The sequence below is a fragment of the Quercus suber genome, unplaced genomic scaffold (assembly GCF_002906115.3).
Source record: "Quercus suber isolate HL8 unplaced genomic scaffold, Cork oak 2.0 scaffold_74, whole genome shotgun sequence".
NCBI classification, from domain to species: Eukaryota; Viridiplantae; Streptophyta; class Magnoliopsida; order Fagales; family Fagaceae; genus Quercus; species Quercus suber.
The window spans coordinates 910,934-931,573 of NW_027069539.1; the positions used below are offsets into that span (position 1 = coordinate 910,934).

Genomic DNA, 20,640 nt, shown 5'->3' on the forward strand with positions numbered 1-20,640 from the left:
TTTTGGCTCAATTAATGGCAGCCCTTAACTGAGTTCTAACGGAGTTCTGCGTTGACAAAAATTGAAAGTTAGAGGACTGAAATAACAAAACTGAAAGTTAAAGGACTGAAATGAAAAAGACTGAAAGTTAGAGGGTTAGTTTTGCATTTTTGCCTTAAAATTAAGTTGTTGACCGATTCTAAATGGAGTTTCTTATATGGACTGGCGCCCATGACCCTTTGTTTAAAGAAAGAAAGAAATTGTTGTAATTTAATGTATAAGACTGTCAGGCTCTACATATCTAGTATCATTTAATTCTTGCGGAGACTGAAAAAACTAAAACCGGACCAAGTCGCCGTGCAAGAGAGGAAAAATTTAGGCGAAAACACTATTTTGGTCCTTACATTTTTGGATTACAATCAATTTGGTCCCTACATTTTGAGAGTAATCAATTTGGTCCCTGCTATTTTCATGTCACAATTAATTTGGTCCTTACCGTTAAATGACTAACGAAATCTGCTTAGGTGGCAAACGGAATGTACACATGGCATAAATTAAAATAAAATATAAATAGTGCTTCCACATCAGCCTTCCACGTCAGCTTTCTCTACTGTTAAAATCGCACATGAGTCTCACATGACTCACTTATCATCAACATCATCCTCACTTGGCAACAACACAGACACGATTGAATTCTTAATCCCAAAATGAAATTTTGAACCCTAACCCCTTCTTCTTCATAGCCATTAACACAGACATGATGAACAAAGCTCCTCAATGAACATGAACTCCTTCTTCATAGCCACATCTCTTCTCACCTAATCCCCAAGATCAAAGCTCCTCTCATCTTGCCGATTCCACTCTCATCTCGCCGATTCCATTGCCGATTCCCAATTGAGCTCTCGACCCTCAAAGAGACGAAGAAATAGAGAACCCAAATGTCAATGACAAACCCAAACAGCAGGTGAGTTGTTATGTGTACTTTCTTTGTGAATTTTAAGAATAAGTATTTCAGAATATTATTCCACTTATAATGGGTTTGTGTTTGACACCTTTTTGGGGACCACAAAACCTCAACATTGACACCTTTATTTTTTGTCATGTCTTTGGTTCTGCTTTTATACTTTTGCTATTTTTATAACTATTGTTTAACTGTTATTAGCTTTGTCATTGACTGTTTGTTGGTGCTTTTCTATTTTATCTTCTTGGGCCAAGGTAGTCAATGTGTAAGCTTGTTAGCATGTGAAAGTGTAAGTCATTAAAAAATTTCTTGCATCCTTATCCCAAAAAAAAAAAAAAAATCATTGCATAATTCCATTATATATATATATATATATATTTTTTGAAAAAATATAGAATTAATAGTATTTGAAGATGCTGAAAAATATGTAAATGACTGCTACAAAGTCAATGCGTATAAGGCATGCTATGAGCCAATGATAGAGCCAATCAATGGGCAGAACATGTGGCAATCAACTAGACTTCCTTTTGTGCAACCTCCCATTAAACGTAGACCGCCTGGCAGGCCTAAAAAAAGTAGAGTAAAGGAACCTGATGAACCAACCTGCCATACCAAGCTTAGAAGAGTAGGAGTCCCTAAGAAGTGTAAGGCATGTGGGAGGTTAGGCCATAACAAAAGAAGTTGCAAGGGGAGGTTAGAGGAAATTCTTCACTTCCAGGAGCTGCCAAAAAGCCAAAAAGGAAAAGAACCAACACCAAGAACGTAAATACCTGATCTAAGGCTTTATGACTATCTTGTATTGTTTTTTTTTCCCTCCATTTTTAATATATCTATTTTTTTTTCTCAATTTTTATTATTGTTTAATGTTGTAGTTTTGATTATCTTGTATTTGCTGTCTGTAGGGGCATGAGGGTGGTCCAAGTGGTGGATCTCCCACTATTGAACCAAATCAGACAAGTGCACCACCTACCACCAGTGAAGCAGAATTCCCTTGTGCACCACCCAACTCCAATGCTACAACTTCCACTCCAAGTACAAACAGCTGTAGGGGTTCAACAAAGTCAAAAAAAAGAACAATAACTGATGAGACTCTAAGAGCCACCACAAATGCATCAAGGTATATGGATGCATTGAGGTTTAGTGAGAGCCAATCCTTTATGCATGGTCCAGGATTGTAAGCAGGATGAACTAGAGTTATTTTGTAGAGGAGAGCAGCTTAATATCAGAGGGTAGCTTAATATTTTGTTACTAGTTGGAACTTATATTAAGACGATTTTAATTGATGTTAATGGCCTCCTTGATTTTTGTAAGGCCTTCTTCACATTTGTTTTATAATTGTGTTGACCATTGGAATGTCCTTAACTGTTTACAAGCTGGACAGTGGCTTTTATTAGCTAAACAATGATTTTCATTGTCAATGGAATCAGAATTTATGTGAATGTGATTCTGATTTGTGGTAAAACACACAAGTTATTTATTGTTGATGGTTATGGGATTGATTTTTTTTTTNTTTCTCCACTAATTGGCAATAGCAACATGACAAATAAGGAAGCCACATGAGGTGAAATTGAATAAATTTGCAATCACTTGAAAACTAGATCATGGCAGTTTTTGTCACATGGGTAGGCACAATCTCTAAATGATACCAGTCTCTAAATGACTTTGCAATCAACGGCATAAAGAATATTATTTTTTTGTAACAGTGTAGATTTTATAATGTTTGGTTTTTTTATTGTTTAATCTTGTGTGTATTTTTGCATGCAGAATGGACGCCCAATATTTTACTATGAATGTGCATCATGGTGGTTATTTCACTCTTAATCCTCGTCAGTACATGGGAGGTGCAGTGAGAATAGTGGATAATTGTAATGCTGAGATGTGTTTGAAATGTGAGATTAAGTCTGTATGTAAGCAGTTTGGGTATACTTCTCTTAGCAACTTGTGGTATAGGATGCCTAGTGTGAACCTTGAGAATGCATCGTTCCACATGATTGTGAATAATAATGATGCAATGTTCATGGCAGACTTGGTTGCAGGTTATGGAGAGATTGATTTATTTGTAGAGCATCCAATTGATGAGCCTATCGAGGTAGAAGTTGAAGAGATCCATTCTAGAGTTTAGAGCTAGGTAAAGAACCTGTTATTGTCACCGATAGTGGTGAAAGTGATAGGGAAGAGGAAGATGCAGCATTAATGCACCTCAATCAAAATTCTGATGGTGGTGATAGTTGGGATAGTGATGATGATGTGGTTGAACAAGTGGAGCAAATGGGTGCTGAGGTAATCAACTCCGATTATGAGACTGAGGAGTTATTAAGTCTTGATGAATCATCTTCATCAGATGATATGATGATGATGATGATTTTTGTTGATAATTCTATTAGGGAGCAATTATCCAGTTTTTAAGCTAGTATTGAAAGCTGAAAATATTAGGTTTGAGAAGGATATGCTTTTTAACTCACCTAAGCAATTCAAGGATGCTATCACTGAGTATGCAATTCATGGAGGATGGGGGATCAGGTTTAAAGAAAAGGGTTAGAGCTATTTGCCAAGAAGGTGCAAGTTTGTAGCTACCTGGCAAAGCTTTCAAGGGAGATGAGCTACCAACTCAAAACACTAAACTTGGAACATACATGTAGCAGGAGTTATAAAAATTCTAGGTGTATGCTAAATTCCTTGCCAAGAAGTTGGTGAAAAAAGTAAGGTGTCATCCTGAGCTTAAGGTTGCAGAAATTCAAAATGTTGTGCATGAAAAATATGTGGTCCAGATAAGTGCCAGCAAAGCAAGTAGGGCTAGGGTCAAGCTCATGAATTTGTTGATGGGTTTTACACAGAACAATATAACAAGCTATGGGATTATTGTGCAGAGTTAAGGAGGTCTAGTCCTGGTAGTACAATACTTATGAAGGTGCAAACCTTCAATGAAGGTGATTTAGCAGCTGAGATGGATTTGCTGCCTGGGATGCCTTATTTCCAAAGTTGTATATGTGTCTAGAAGCTTGTAAGAGGGGATTCTTGGCTGCATGCAGGCCAATTATTGGTTTGGATGCTTGCCATTTGAAGACCAAGTTAGGTGGACACTTGATTGCTGCAGTTGCTAGAGATCCCAATGAAGAATATTTCCCTCTAGCAATTGCAGTTGTAGAAGCCGAAACCAAGGATTCATGGACTTGGTTTCTAAATTTGTTGCTTGCAGACATAGGTGAAGCCAGGAGGTGGACATTCATATCAGACCAGCAAAAGGTATGTATTACAACTTTATTTTTCATGGTTAATGTTTGAGAATTTTCAAGCAAGCTACATTATTCTGTTAGAGTTATTGACTTTACCTCAGTCTTGGTAGGGCTTGGTGCAAACATTTGCTGACAATTGGCCACAATATGAACATAGGATTTGTTGTAGACATTTGTACAATAACTTGAGGAAGAATCACCCGGTGTTCTTATTAGGGAGTTTTTCTGGAAAGCTGCAAAAGCAACATATCTCCAAGAATATGAGAGGGTCATGAATGAACTAAAAGAAATTGATGAAGGGCATACAACTGGTTGCAAGACCATTCAACAACAATCTGTCTAGACATATGTTTCGTGGGGATGCAATGAGTGATACGATACTGAACAATATGTGTGAGAGTTTCAATAGCAGGATCTTGAAATTTAGAGGGAAGCCCATAATTAGCATGGTAATTTATCTACATTCTTTTGTAAATTTTCACTTTAATTGTAATTTAATAGTGTGATAATTCATTTCTTCATTTGTTTGTGTATTCAGCTTGAGGACATTAGATTGTATTTAATGGGACGATTTCAACTAAACAAGGAAACAATCTTGAAATTTGAGTCGGAGTTGTGTACTAAGGTTAAGAAGAGGTTGCACAAATAGAAGCTTGAAAGTGGCAAGTGGCTAGCTTGTTGGGCTGGTCATACCAAGTTTGAGGTAAAAAATGGGGTTAATAGCTTCATTGTGGACTTGGCTGAATACAAGTGCAGTTGTAGGAAATGGGAGATCACTGGTATACCTTGCTACCATGCCATTTCATGTATTTTTTTCAACAGAGAAGATGCTGAAAAATATGTAAATGACTGCTACAAAGTCAATGCGTATAAGGCATGCTATGAGCCAATGATAGAGCCAATCAATGGGCAGAACATGTGGCAATCAACTAGACTTCCTTTTGTGCAACCTCCCATTAAACGTAGACCGCCTGGCAGGCCTAAAAAAAGTAGAGTAAAGGAACCTGATGAACCAACCTGCCATACCAAGCTTAGAAGAGTAGGAGTCCCTAAGAAGTGTAAGGCATGTGGGAGGTTAGGCCATAACAAAAGAAGTTGCAAGGGGAGGTTAGAGGAAATTCTTCACTTCCAGGAGCTGCCAAAAAGCCAAAAAGGAAAAGAACCAACACCAAGAACGTAAATACCTGATCTAAGGCTTTATGACTATCTTGTATTGTTTTTTTTTTGATGGTTATGGGATTGATTTTTTTTTTTTTTTTAATGGTAGTTAAACCCAACAGGTTCATTTATGTTATACAGTGGAATTAATGGAATCATTGTCAATTTTGTTGAGCCATCACAGGGCAGTTAGTGGAGATGATGAAATTGCATTTGGCAGTAAGTGCATTGCACAATTTCAGCTATTGCACAGTCTACATATTACTTGATTTTCAAACCCCTTAAAGCTCAACTGCAGATTACACAACAGCAAAAAAAAAAAAATACACCATTTGGGGAATAAGATTGCCATTTCATTAAAGTGAAAAGTACAACAAATAAACTCTCAAAACCTTAAATATATCTGACAGAACCAGCAAAATTATCAGACATAACCAGCAGATGCATTGATACTTGGAAACACATTGACAAAAAACACTCCACTACATCAAAAACTTTTCTTAGTTTTTTTCTCTCTTAGTTTAAGTACAATAAACCCAGTCCTTTAACCCACCAAAACTACAATCACACAAATGCAGATCCCATATATTACCAATGACACTACCAAACACATCGTCAAAACCTTTTTCCTCTAACAATTTGCAACTTGAAGTGTGATAATCTCTCTGCCTCTGCTATATAAGCACCTTGTCTTGCTTGTCGCACTCATATATCTCTTCATTAAGTCATTGAAAATTTTTTCATCAGCAAACAACCTGCAATTGAGTTTACAGTGTTAGTTGGCCTATTAAAATAACATAATTTTGATTAAAGCACTACCCCTACCCCGGTTGTAAGGACAAAGAATTCAATTAGGATTCCACAAAATTGAACTTGATTGCTTATAAGAAAGCCACCAAATAAAAGCATAGTTAGCTACAAAGTATATGAACAAACATGGTGACCCACAAATCATTCTAATTAACAATATGTGACACACCCATTATAAGTGGAATAATATTCTAAAATACTTATTCTTAACATTCACAAAGAAAGTACACATAACAACTCACCTGCTGTTTGGGTTTGTCATTGACGTTTGGGTTCTCTATTTCTTTGTCTCTTTGAGGGTCGAGAGCTCAATTGGGAATCGGCCATGGAATCGGCGAGATGAGAGTGGAATCGGCGAGACGAGAGGAGCTTTGATCTTGGGGATTAGGAGAGAAGAGATGTGGCTATGAAGAGGAAGGAGTTCATGTTCATTGAGGAGCTTCGTTCATCATGTCTGTGTTAATGGCTATGAAGAAGAAGGGGTTAGGGTTCAAAATTTCATTTTGGGATTAAGAATTCAATCGTGTCTGTGTTGTTGCCAAGTGAGGATGATGTTGATGATAAGTGAGTCACGTGAGACTCATGTGCGGTTTTAACAGTAAAGGAAGCTGACGTGGAAGGCTGATGTGGAAGCACTATCTATATTTTATTTTAATTTATGCCATGTGTACATTCCGTTTGCCACCTAAGTAGATTCCGTTAGTCATTTAACGGTAGGGACCAAATTAATTATGACTTGAAAATAACAGGAACCAAATTGATTGCTCTCAAAATGTAGGGACCAAATTGATTGTAATTCAAAAATGTAGGGACCAAAATAGTGTTTTCGCCAAAAATTTATTAAGACTATTAAAAATTTCAACATAGCTATAAATGAAGAGGTAGAGTTCGGTGTCTAGGAGTAATGATTTCTAACGCCAATATATATTGACCATTGAGTATGTTTGATGAATTTCATTTATTTCCCTCCAATTTTTATTTCTTAATTCCATTAATAAAGTGTATATATAGATAACTTTAAGTAGTATCACATTACCCAATAATTTATTATTAAATTAATATTTTGAAAATCTTATCATTGAATTACATGTTCTATACATTTTTAATTAACATGCATGTCAATTTTCATGCTAGTTAGATATTATTTAATTACTATTCTGCTATACTATTCAATTCATAAACTCGTCTTTTATGTAATATTACACCATCCAATAACTTATTATTAAATAAATATTTTGAAAATCTCACAGTTAGATTATATGTTATATATGTTCTTAATTAACATGCATGCTAATTTTCATGCCAATCGGATATTATTTACTATTTGATTCATAAACTCATCTTTTATGCATTATTTTAAGCTACAAAAACTCAAATTTTAAAAAAAAAAATTGATTAATTGATGACATGACTATTAATCTTTAATTTAATCATCTTGAAATTTTGCAATCATGAAGAATACACGAAGATAATGTAATTTAATGATGAATTTGTTAAATTTGCATCTAATTAAAAAATATTAAGTGATATAATATTGTTTAAAATTATATCATATGTAACTTGAACTTAAACTTGTTTAAATAATATAGAAAGCAAAAAATGAAGTGAGATAGAGAAAAAAGAAAAGAACAGAACACAAGCTTGTCTAAAAACTATTTTAAGATAATAAAAGGAAACCTAATAAATATGATATTTTCAACAGAGTTACTTCCTATGTAGAAAGAGGGAACCGTTCTAACAAAATAATCAAACAAATACTTTTCTTTCTTCGACAATATTGTATAGATATACTTGTTTTACTTTAGTGGACTTCTTTTCCAACAAGAGAAAGGCGTATAGGTTTCCTTTTTCTAGTCAAAGATACTTTGTTTTTGTTTTTTTGATCAATAAATACATACTTTTTTTTTTGGGGTGTAGCTCTGGTCATAATTCGTACGTTGTGTTGCCCGTCGTTTGGAATTCTTCCAAGCCAAAAATGCGTAGCTTTGTAAACATCAATTTATATAGTGGGTCTGTTTGGATTGAATTTATTGTTGCTGAAACTGAAAAATGAAAACTGAAAACTGAAAATACTGTAGCAAAATAATTTTTAAATGTGTAAATAGTACCGTAAGACCCATTTTTAATGAAAAAGTTGATAAAAAATAAAATTTGTGGGTCCATAAACAGTATACAAATGTACTGTTCATGAACAAAAGTCAACAAATGCGGCTACTGTTCATGTGAACAGTAGCTGCACAGTAACGCACAGTTCCGCTTTGCTCCCTCTCACGCCTTGAAGAAAAAAAAAAAAAAAAAAAAACGTATGTTGTGTTGCCCGTCGTTTGGAATTCTTCCAAGCCAAGAATGCGTAGCTTTGTAAACATCAATTTATATAATATGTAATACAATTTTTTTAATATAGAATAACTAATGTTGCACCGAAATAAACTGTGTACTGATTCTTCCAACTCAAACCACAATGATCGAAAAGGATAATTAGAAGGTTCAACTTGTCATTTTTGGTTTGAATTTATTGGATTAACCAAGTCAAGTACTCTATAGTAGCATTCAAGTTTGGGTAGACCAATAGAACGTATTTTTAAAAAGCATATGAAAGACAACAAAAATATATAATAATAATTCGTAATAAAAAATTTGTACATCAATTCATTTAAGACAAGCTTATTTCTTACTCCCTTGAAAAAATAAAATGTTTCCCTATTGTCGGGGATTTATACACACCCGAAGATTTGTTTGAACTCTCTCTTTTTTCATTTTTCTTTTTATTTTTTTTATTTTTTTTAAAATACTAAATATTTTCTAACACACACATAGAGAGAGGGAAGAAGGTCTTAAAGAAATTTACAGTGGTGTATATTCAAAAGGGTCTAACTCTTGAATATACAGCACATACTTTAAACCTTCTTAACTCACACTCATTTTTCAATGTGGGATTAACCCACTATTTTTTCTTTTGAGAATACCAAAAATTTTTAACACACACACGGGAAGAGGGAAGAATGTCTTAAAGAAACTTACAGTGGTATATATCTAAAGGGTCTAACTTTTGAATATACAGTACAAGCTTTAAATCTCTTTAACTCACACTTATTTTCAATGTGTGATTAACCCACTATTTTTTCTTTTGAACTCTGTTGGCATATTCTCAATAAGAAATACTATGATAGAAAGATATATTAATAGTACTTTTGCTTTTTCTTTCTTTATTTTTTATAATCATGTAATAAATCATTTTAAGAAAGTTTTAACACAATTTTTATAAAAAATATAAAAGAAATATTATATTCACAATATTTTCACAACAAATCTTAAATGGTAGATTGTTATTGGCTGTTAAGGATAAACAAAAATGTAATTTAAGTTGTGGATTCAAATTACAACCCATAATAACTAACCACCTATGATTTATTGTAAAAAATAAAAAACTGTCAAAAAAATTAATTACTTTTTTTTTCTCATAAAAAATTTCTAATTAAACATATTTCCTAAATCAATGCCCTTAGAACATCCCTTAACTTTCCCCCTCTTTTTAAAAAAGTAGTTGAATTTCACTTATCTATATCAAAGATACAATGCTGCTTTTTCCTAAAAAAATTAAAATCAAAATCTTAAATGGTAGATTGTTATTGGCTGTTAAGGATAAACAAAAATGTAATTTAAGTTGTGGATTCAAATTACAACCCATAATAACTAACCACCTATGATTTATTGTAAAAAATAAAAAACTGTCAAAAAAATTAATTACTTTTTTTTTCTCATAAAAAATTTCTAATTAAACATATTTCCTAAATCAATGCCCTTAGAACATCCCTTAACTTTCCCCCTCTTTTTAAAAAAGTAGTTGAATTTCACTTATCTATATCAAAGATACAATGCTGCTTTTTCCTAAAAAAATTAAAATCCAATTAATTGCTTTATCTCTAAGACAAGCAGAATTTTCATGGAAATAATATTAATAATTATTAGGTTAAATGAATATATTCACTATCCCCTATAAGTTTAAACTTTTGGGAGAATAATTACTAATTTAATATTGTATTAGAGTAAGAAATTTAGATTCAATCCCCCACCTCACCTCCCATATTTAACAATATCTATACTTATTTTCTTCCTTCATCTCTAATAATGGTAGAGCAATCTCTGATGTACTAATCTATCAAACTATCCTGAGAGTCAAATTAATTCTTTAGGGGCAAACTTGGAGTTCACATATTTTCTCTAAGCTCTCCTAGTTATTCCAATTAATTGGGGAAAAAACCCTCTAACTTTTTTTTTAAAGAGAATTTCAACTTTCAACCTATGTGTCTGCTCCTAATGATAGCTTTTTATCATCAAACCAAAACAATAATCGGTTTTTGGTGTAGGCTGAGATTGAACTTCAAATCTCTTATTCAACTATCAAAGATTTTACCAGTTGAGCTAACTAGAACCCACTAAAAAAACCTTCTAACTTTAAGAAAAGAAAACAGTTTAAAATTATTGGTTTATCTATCTATTTTTTAAATATAAAAATTACGGTCTTATTTGAAAGGCAATTAACTTAACATTCAATGATAGGAAGATTGGTCATACTAAGCTATCAACTAACAGATGATGCATTGCCATCTTCTTTATAATCTTCATGTCGTTTACTTTATTTTATGTGATATAACGTATAGTGCTTGGATTAGGGTTGGTATCCAATAATCCCCAGATTTTGGGAGAGTTATTAAATTATTCAAATCGTTGATGATACTATAGAGGAACAAGTCGTCTCTAAACTAACAATGCCTAATAAACATTTATTTTTTAGTAGAAATTTTAGTTTTCCTGTAATCTTTTTGAAGCTTCATTTGAAGTCCAATTTTTTTTTTTTTCGAGAATCATTTGAAGTCCAAAGTGGATGAACATAAAAAAGATTTGATTATGTCATAAAGCATACTTTATGTTTATGGATCATGATTCATCACTGACATCTTAGATGTCCCTCTTACTTTATTTATTTATTTATTTATTTTTCTCTCACTTTATTTCTTTGTTGTACTTGTGTTCCCTTAAAGCATTCGCATCAGCTCATGTAAAATTTGTGTCTATTTTATACATAAAAACCTACTTTTTCTATTTTACACATTCACTTTTACAATACACCCACATCAGTTCATCTATTCTATCCCCTCTTTTATTTAAATAATCAATTTTTTCAATTATTTTATTATTTCTCAACTAACCTTTTTATACGCGCTCTGTCTCTCTGTCTCTCTCTCTTTCTCTCTTTCCATTTTTTCTGATTCTATTTCTCTATGCCCATCTCTCTCTCTTGCTCTCCCTCTCGGTCTATCTCTCTATACCCATCTCCGATCACAAGCTCTATCCAATCCACAACTCCGATCACAAGCTCCGATCCACAGCTACACCGATCTCCCTAACTCCGATCCACAAGCACCAATCTCCCTAGCTCCGATCAGGCTCCGATCCACAGCTCTGATCTTCCTAGCTCCGATCCACAAGCACCAATCTCCCTAGCTCCGATTAGGCAAGACCCATACCCACGAGCTCCGATCAAACAAGACCCACGAGCTCCGGTGATCCAGATCCTTTCTTCACCGGCCGATCCACACTCCACGCTTCACCGGCTGACCCACGAGATCCGACGACCCAAATCGTTCCAATAACCACCGATATCTCTGTCCGTTTGGGTTTGTTTGTGTGTGGGTGTGTTTGTGTGTGGGTTTGTTTGGGTTCATTTTCAGTTGATTCTGGCCGTTTGGGTTTGTTTGTGTGTGGGTTTGTTTGGGTTCATTTTCAGTTGATTCTGGCGCGCTGGATGTTGGGGAAGAGAGGTAGGAGATAAGAGTCAGTTAGAGAGGAGGGAGAAAAAATTATTAAAAAATTAAATACACGAGCTACAGTGCCCGTGTAAATTTACACGGGTACTGTAGCTCGTTGATAAATTTCCACAAGTTTACATGATTTTAAAATGATTGATGTGGAGTGTTTTTTGGTTCAAAATATGTAAAAGTGATCAAAATGTGTATTTTACACATTTATACCAGAGCTGATGCGAATGCTCTTAATGATGTAGACATGTAGTGGACCCCGTTTACATTCTATATATCCTTTAGCTCAAACGGTTTCAAGCAATCAGAACAAAGACTTAATTTTTATAGTATAATATTAATATAATAATATTATACCATTGTAGCAGTGTATTTCTTCGTGAGTAATGTTAGGGTCATAACTTTTGTTATCATTTGCTCACGTGGTAAGTCGTGAGTAAAGTTGTGAACTTACCACTTTTATTCCACTACTCACAACTTGTCACATAAGCAAATTATTGTCAAAGTTGTGACAAAAGTCTGTTTATGTTTCTTCTAGTTGTGTTTCAAATGTATTGAATTGATTGAAATTGTGAATTGAAAACATAATTTCGAGTTAGAAATCATGTCTTTAACTCACGATTTTAGTTTTAGTTTAAAAAGTGTGTATAATAGTTTTTATTTTAGCTAATAAAGTTGAAAGATTCCATAGATATACCTATTACTTGTATTAAGTGTAAGAAAGATGGTCACCATGTTACAGAATGCGGAAAGAAAGAAAAATTTAAAGATAAGAAAGAAAAGACAAAATTAAAACAAGATGGAATAAATATAAAACCTGTAACTATACAAGACTTAATGACAGAAGCAAAAATAGTAAAACAAGAAATTAAAGAGATTAAAGAAGATAATTCCATAGATATAAATGAACAGAATATTGCAGAAATAATAAATTTAAATGAATTTTCTAAACCCATGATAGACCCACCTTTATTAGAAAAAGATGATGGCAATAAACAAAATTCCTTGAGCTTTCAAAAATGGCATACAGAAATTACTTTAGTAATTAATAAAGAATTTTCCTTGACAGAAATTGCTTTAATAGACTCAGGTGTTGATATGAGTTGTATACAAGAAAGATTAATTCAGGCCACTAGATTAATTAATCATAAATTACCTAATGTATCTAAAGATATATGTGTTGAAGTTATTAAAGACCTTTCTTCCAAAGTTATTTTAAGAAATTATTTTGTGGAAACAGATGAGAGAATTAAAACTAATGTAACTAACGTATCTTTTAATTCCATCCTACCATTTATCCCAAAAGAAATTGATTTTCCCTATAAGGTCACTATCTTACAGGATACTAATAAAGAAAGAATCTATGGAACTAAAAGAGGTTTGTCATTTTTAAATATAGAAATATCACTTGTTCACCAATTAACTGATAAGGACATAAAAAAGGTTAAACAAGACATAGAGATAGAGATTCATTCTTATTTCCCCCTTGCTCTTCTGCATAGGTAACAACATATAATCCAAACAATAGTCCAAACACTTTATGAAAAAGAATTCAGTACAAAAGATAGAACTATGCTTAAAAGTCAATATGATTGGACTGAACGAACTAACAGTTTGACAGATGGCATTCTTGCACCCTTTGTAGTAATCTCAACTACTCATGTAACAAATGTTTTAATAAAAGAAGTCTTGACAGATTCTCCTTTGCTAATCATTAAGGAAGATATTAATTATGGTAATTTCTTGAGTAAAGACAGATTTAATTTCTTGATAGATAGAATTAATTATAAGTCTCTAATAGATTTTCTCCAGACTATTTTAGCAGTTGTTAAAAGACTTTATGGAGAAGCATTATTTCACATATTTTCACAGAATGAGATATATAGGGACACATATAAAATGGATAGAATCATGATAGACTTTGTAAGGAAAAAGTTTTTGAATTCTAACCCCTCTAACATTGAAAGACTTCATCATGCTTACTCTTATACCACTACTCAGCAAGGGCACAAAAGTGTACAGAGAAAAGTTTTTTTTTTTATTATATATACTTTAAATTTTAAAAATGATTTTCTTATAAAGCATTTTAAAGAAATTTCATAGAAAGACATTAGTGAAAGGATTTTAAAAATGAATTTGAAAGAAGCCTTGCATGAAAATGTTTATTCTCAAAATAATATTTCAAGACATAATCCTTTTCCCAAACCTTATTTGCAGACTACTATCAGTAGAAGAACCTCCCAAGTAGATATGAAAGGAAAGGGCAAGGCACTAGCGGTGCAACCCAAATCCTGAAAGCCTTCAGTAAGGATTTCGGATATGCATGAAGGTGTCTCGATAGAGACAATATCCCTTCAGGATACGTTGCTAGCAGAGGCAATGTATTCATGTGGTGAAAAAAGTATAATTTTGTAAAAAGTGCTCCACACTGATCTCATGTTTCAGAACAGAGAATTTACAAACCTCCCTCTTCATATTAAATTACTTCTTGATAATTTACAGGCAGCTTTTACCCTCAGACAGAAACCTTTATTCCAAAAGACCCTTCAGGCTTTGGAATTACATCTTGTTAGCACCGGGGCATTTATTGAAGCACTCGATTGTCAACTCCTTGGCAAGGAGGATGGAGATTCAAGCTCCACAATGACAGAATCACAATCTCTAAAAAGCTATCTTATGGGAACAAGCTTTTCAAAGCTCCACCCTAAGATTCAGGAAAAAACGAGGCTTGCCATTAGAAATTTACTCCCTAAAATCCAACAGAATATATTAACCCATAGAGCTTTAACTAGTTCTTATGACAGATGGATGTATATTTTTAAAGTATTAGTCTCTACAGCATTTATCAGAACAGAAGACATGACAGACGACACATGGCTATCTCATAAAGCTACATGGTATGAGAGTTTTGGAGATGCAGACAGGGTCTATGAAGGAACAGGAGACAGATACAATCCCTAAAAGCTCCACCCTAAGATTCAGGAAAAAACGAGGCTTGCCATTAGAAATTTACTCCCTAAAATCCAACAGAATATATTAACCCATAGAGCTTTAACTAGTTCTTATGACAGATGGATGTATATTTTTAAAGTATTAGTCTCTACAGCATTTATCAGAACAGAAGACATGACAGACGACACATGGCTATCTCATAAAGCTACATGGTATGAGAGTTTTGGAGATGCAGACAGGGTCTATGAAGGAACAGGAGACAGATACAATCCCTATCCAGGATTACTTATCAATACAGAGACAGAGGATCTAGTAATCCATGATCCTTTATGGTTATCTGAAATGCTAGAAGCAGAGTTTATTAGCAAATTAATCATAACTTCTGCAATTCAAATTAGTTTATTCCCCAAAGTCATCCAGGAAGCAGCCGCACATATTGGACTTAATTATATGAAGATGGTAATCTGGAGTACTCTTCCAGCTTAGGACATTAGCTATTATATGTAAGCACAGCCAACACATATTTTGGTCCTTATCCATGATTGGGGTTGTATCCCTAAATACAACTGGTGTACAGGAGATACTTATTTATCACTTGATGATCCAGGTGCTCTGGCTCAAGAATGATCTAATTTCATGAGTAACAAGATTTATGAAGTACAAAAAGAATTAGATAGAGGCTTCCACTTATATGGCTACACCAACAGAATAGCTGTACATGGACCAAGACCTTTGGCAAGAAGGCTTATTGGGAAAAGAAGGATTGTTAAGGATCCCAGACAGATGATAGCAAAGGACCGTGTTCCTATTTACCTTCTTATTTCATACTACTCTCTATGTAATGATTATGGAGTGCTCCATGAGCATGAGCAGTATGAGGACAACTCCGATCCGCTAGATTACGATAACTACGCGAATACATATTGATAGATAGACAGAATGCTCTCCTGAACAGATGACGGCGATAGATCACTATTCATCAGACATATTACTATTCACTGGCGACAGATCACTATTTACCAGCATACGTGAATAGTTTCTAGACAGATCCAATACAGTCCAAACAAATACGAAAAGATTTTTGAGTCACCACTGTTCACTAGCACGCGTTTCCTATCAAATTCCCAGACAGGCTACTATTCATGAATAGTAAGACTTTTACTGTTATGAATAGTAATACTTTTACTGTTCATAAGATTCTACCGACATATTAACTTGAGTTAGCTAACTCAGGTTACTTTTAAAGGCTTATCATGGTTTACTTCATCTATAAAAGGATAGATTCCAAAGACAGAAGACAGGTCCATAATTTCAGGTCCTAATTTCCAAGTTCAATTCTCAGTTAAAAGCTTAGGTCCAAGATAGCTCTCTCCCTTAGAAAGACTTTTGTAATCCTTTCTCTCTTGTAATCTTGTAACCCTTCCCTTCAAACAGATATAGTCTTGTAACCCTTTTGCAAATTTTACTTTATAATCTTGTAACTCTTCAAAACGTATTTATTTTCAAGCTTGTATCAAAGACAGTTTGTTTTCAAGTTTTATCAAAGACAGAAGTTTTATTCAAGTAAGATTTTACTAGTTTTTGTTTTCATATTTCATACTCTATTTTAACTTATTTTGAATATATCTATTTTATTATTTTTTTTTTTATCATCTATTTTATTATTGTTTATACTTCTATATTAGTACTGTGCTCTCTCCTGAGTAGTTAATGATATCATTGATGAATTTCTCATTTTCTCCATAATTTAGTTTGTCCATTTGTGTGCTTGAGCTAATTAATGAGTTGTCCATCTTTTTACATAAAGCAAACACTGAAATAAATGGGAGCAGTGTATATTAATATACTTCAAACACCAAATTCGAATGAGCCAGTGGCCGAAAAAGGCCACTCAGAAGTCAAAGCTCAGAGCCAAGAATCAAGAATATTTTATGAATTATGATATCATGAATGACGTCTTAGCCAGGAATCAAGAATATTTTATACATTAACCTCGGTTAGTTCACCCATATATTTTCCCCTGGTCAGCCCACTTACCCATACGCTTTTGTTTGGCCTATTTCCACCATGTTTTTAATTATGGAAAGAATCGGTTCGTATAAGAGGCCTTCCTTGAAGCTTTTTGCTGCCATCTCAGACCATTGTAGACCCCACAAATTGTTGAAGTGGGTGTATGTTTAGATTGGGATTTTTGTCAAAATTTAGTTCGAGTATTTTTTGAAAATTAACAAATGTACAATTATACTTAAAAATAAAATAAAATAAAGCTTTAGAAAACTATGTATAAAAAAATAAACTCAAAAAAAAAAATGTTTAATCCAAACACTCCACAAATTTGCTAGAAGGAGAACTTCGTGGGTGTAGTACTGTTGAGTGTTGATTATATAAGAGATATGTAATAGAATTGAATCTCTCTATTTGCCAAGCAATATTTGATAGTCTGATATGTCATGGCTTCTACTACTATGTACTTATCTAACCATAAGAGCATTAGCATTGAAAAATTTCAATGCTATTCTATTTTACAATTCTAAAAATCTACTTTATCATTATATCATATCATTTTACTTCAATACCTCCACATCCCAAACTTCTATTTCACTCTTTTACTCATTAAAATAATATATCCACGTAATAAAATAATATATCACAAAATTATATCTTTTCTCTCCCATCTCTCTCCTCTCTCTCATTTTCAGCTTTCTTCCTCTGTAAACTTCCGCCAAAGCCTTCATTTCCCATAAAACCTAAAACTCGGCTTCAATAAAACCCAAAACTTCATTCGCTCCATGACGAGCTTGTACTCACACTGCTCCAGTTGTGAATCGTGGGTCATGGATCGCGAATTCGTGATATGGGTTTCACCATGCTCAATGGTTGTGATCCGGTGGGTGTCGCCGTGCTCAATGGGATGATATGGTGCTAGGTTGGCTATGCTCTGTGGTGCTGGGTTGTGGGTGGCTGTTTCGGTTTTTGAGTTGGCGTGATATGTTGCTGGGTGGCTGTTTCACCGTGGTGTTGGTTTTTGGGTTGGCTGGCTGTTTCGCCGTGATATGGTTTTTGGGTTCAGCGATGAAGAGATAGAGACGAGAGATGAGAGATAGAGGAGAGCAAGTCAGATAAAATATTATTATTTTTTTATAATACTTGCTACAGTGCAATTCTATGTTTAGAATTACACTGTAGCAGTATTGCAAAAAAATTTGCAATACTGTTGTTTAGCATTCCCCAATACAGATGGTTTTAGGGCTTAAAATTTCAAATTTCTCTTAAATTTGGCATTAGCATTCCCCAATGCTAATGCTCTAATACATGATGTTTATCATCTTTGACTTGACAAGTGACGCTGTTTGGCCTAGGGAGTTCATACTTCATAATACTACATTTTCAGAAAAAGAATTAGAATGTGGAAATTAGGAACCAATTATTTTCTTCTTCCTCTTCCTTTCAATCATAGCTAACTTTGAAAAAGAGATCGACACTCCCGGTTCCTTTCACATAAAAGTCGTTTTCAACCTAATTATGCGAAAAAATTGAGCACCACTATTTTACATGTAAGGTTCCAAGAGCTTTCTTTATTGTGCATCTAAAACAAATCAACAATTGTGTAGATTGTGATGTGGGTTTGGATTTTAAGAATTCTCACATATATATTGGAAGTTTATAAAGCCTCAATAAACAAAATAATTAGGATAATTTATGGATATATCGTGTTATAAAGATTTGTCACATAGGTGAACTGCTCCTAACACAAGTCAAAATTGTGTTATAGTTCTTATAATTGTTTATACTAATTTTTTCTCAACATTGTTAGAAATATATTAGATATACTAGCTTAATGTAATAGATATAAGTTCATTCTTACTTGTACTAGTAGTCTAGGGTTTAGTCGCTTATATATATATATATTCATGTTAGGGTTCATTATAACATAGGCTTTATTTTACATTCTTACATAATAAAAATGTAATCCTTAAGGGTTTCATGAACGTAAGCCGACAAGGCTGAACCATATAACCTTTGTGTTTGCGTTGCCAATATATTTACAAATATTATATAACTTTATTGCATATGTACAATTAATAATAATAATAATAATAAAATTTATTGCATGCAGTTTTTAATTTGTTAGGCAGCGCAATGCAATGTTTCCAGAGTTTTCCGTTGTGTGCGTGAGGTCATTAATGACACCTTTACCGCGTATGGTAGTGACAGAGTGCGGTTTAATCAAATCAACCGTGTTATGGTTGACTAAAAGTTGTATCCAGTAAAGAGTAATAGAGTATACTTAAAATGTAAACACAATATTGATGAGTAAAATTAATGTTGAGTTTCCTTGTAATCATCGAGGAAGTTCTCTGTGATCGAGAATATCTTCATGATACCATGAATGACGTCTAGCTAATGGATCCATAAGCTTTTTGTTTGGTCTATTTCTGAAACTGTTGGAATAAAGCTTTTTGCTGCTATCCAGTCCTTTGTAGACCTTACAAATTGTTCTAGTAATCGTATGTTTAGATTAGTTTTTTTGCCAACAAATTATTTGCTTATTTGTTGAAAATAAACAAATGTATAAATTATACTCTAAAAAAATGCTTTAATATATATATATATATATATATATATAGATAAACAATCAACTAAAATACAAGTTTAATCCAAACTCACCTAATTTCTTACCATGAGAAAAAAATATCTTAAGTGTCCTAAAAGCTTAAGTTATTCAAATATAGTGAATTTAATCATTTAACTAATACTTTTAACACTCCCTTTTACATGTGAGCCGAAACTACCTTTTGATAGGTGAAATTCAATACGTGAGAATTTAAATGGGAGGTTTAGTAGAGGAGACAAAGATCGAACCCAAGATCTCATGCTCTGATACAATGTTAAATTACCAATTGTTTCAAAAGTTTAAACTATTGGTATATGATAAATTTAATCATTTAATCAATACTTCTAACAGTTGGCTAAATTGTTGATTATGTAAGAGATATGTACGCAATATAAAATTTCATTTTGTGTAATCCATAGTGAGATATAGAAAACAAGAATTTTAATATTTGCAAACAAGTTATCATATAAAAAAAAGTTAAATGCTATATGTGGGGACTGAAAGTCTGATAGCCTCGGCCCATTTTACATCCGGCCCAAGGCCCATGTCGAGGATGGAGAATCGCCCGAGGACGCTGCATAAAGGCCTGAACTGTAAGGACCCTACTGAGGATGACCTGTCCTCGGTGGACCGAGGCCAACACCAAGTGGGGGAACAAGCCTAGGACAGGTTGTCACCTCCATAATATATGCGCTCACCTAACCCTCTGACCGCACTAATGGAGATGTGACTCCTGGACATGACAACCTTGGCCATTACAAATCACATGATTACTGATAACGCAGCTGATGGGACGGATGGTCAGAAGGGAAGCGCATGGATGATCAACAGGTGGAAGAAAGAGATGGTGAGAAGAGGTTTATATAAAGGGAACCAACAGAACAATGAAAAGGGGGGGGGGGGACCTCGGTCAGGATCCTCAGATTGGTGCCGAGGAGAGACCTTGAGAAGTAACTTTGGCACGCCGGCCTTCAATGGATGTGAGTCCTGTTTTGGGTGTTGTCCGTTTGTTAGGGCCTAGTTCTTGAACCCACTCTCTAAAAATGTATTGTTTGGGCTTATGGGATGAATTTTACGAGGGCTTTTCCAAATTGAGTCCTTACAATTGGCACC

At 33.8% G+C, this 20,640-nt stretch overlaps 2 long non-coding RNA genes across 2 annotated transcripts; one reads left to right on the top strand and one right to left on the bottom strand.

Annotated features, from left to right (window-relative positions):
- The first annotated feature begins 3,334 nt into the window (after positions 1-3,334).
- Positions 3,335-5,372, top strand: LOC136067487 (uncharacterized). Its single transcript, XR_010628953.1, has 3 exons — positions 3,335-4,183; positions 4,284-4,622; positions 4,712-5,372. It is a non-coding gene; the product is annotated as an uncharacterized LOC136067487 (long non-coding RNA).
- A 290-nt stretch (positions 5,373-5,662) lies between these two features.
- LOC111989125 (uncharacterized) lies at positions 5,663-6,734 on the bottom strand. The gene is made up of 2 exons (XR_002880513.2): positions 6,384-6,734; positions 5,663-6,086 (listed from the first exon to the last, which is right to left on the bottom strand). It is a non-coding gene; the product is annotated as an uncharacterized LOC111989125 (long non-coding RNA).
- Between the last annotated feature and the right edge of the window lie 13,906 nt (positions 6,735-20,640).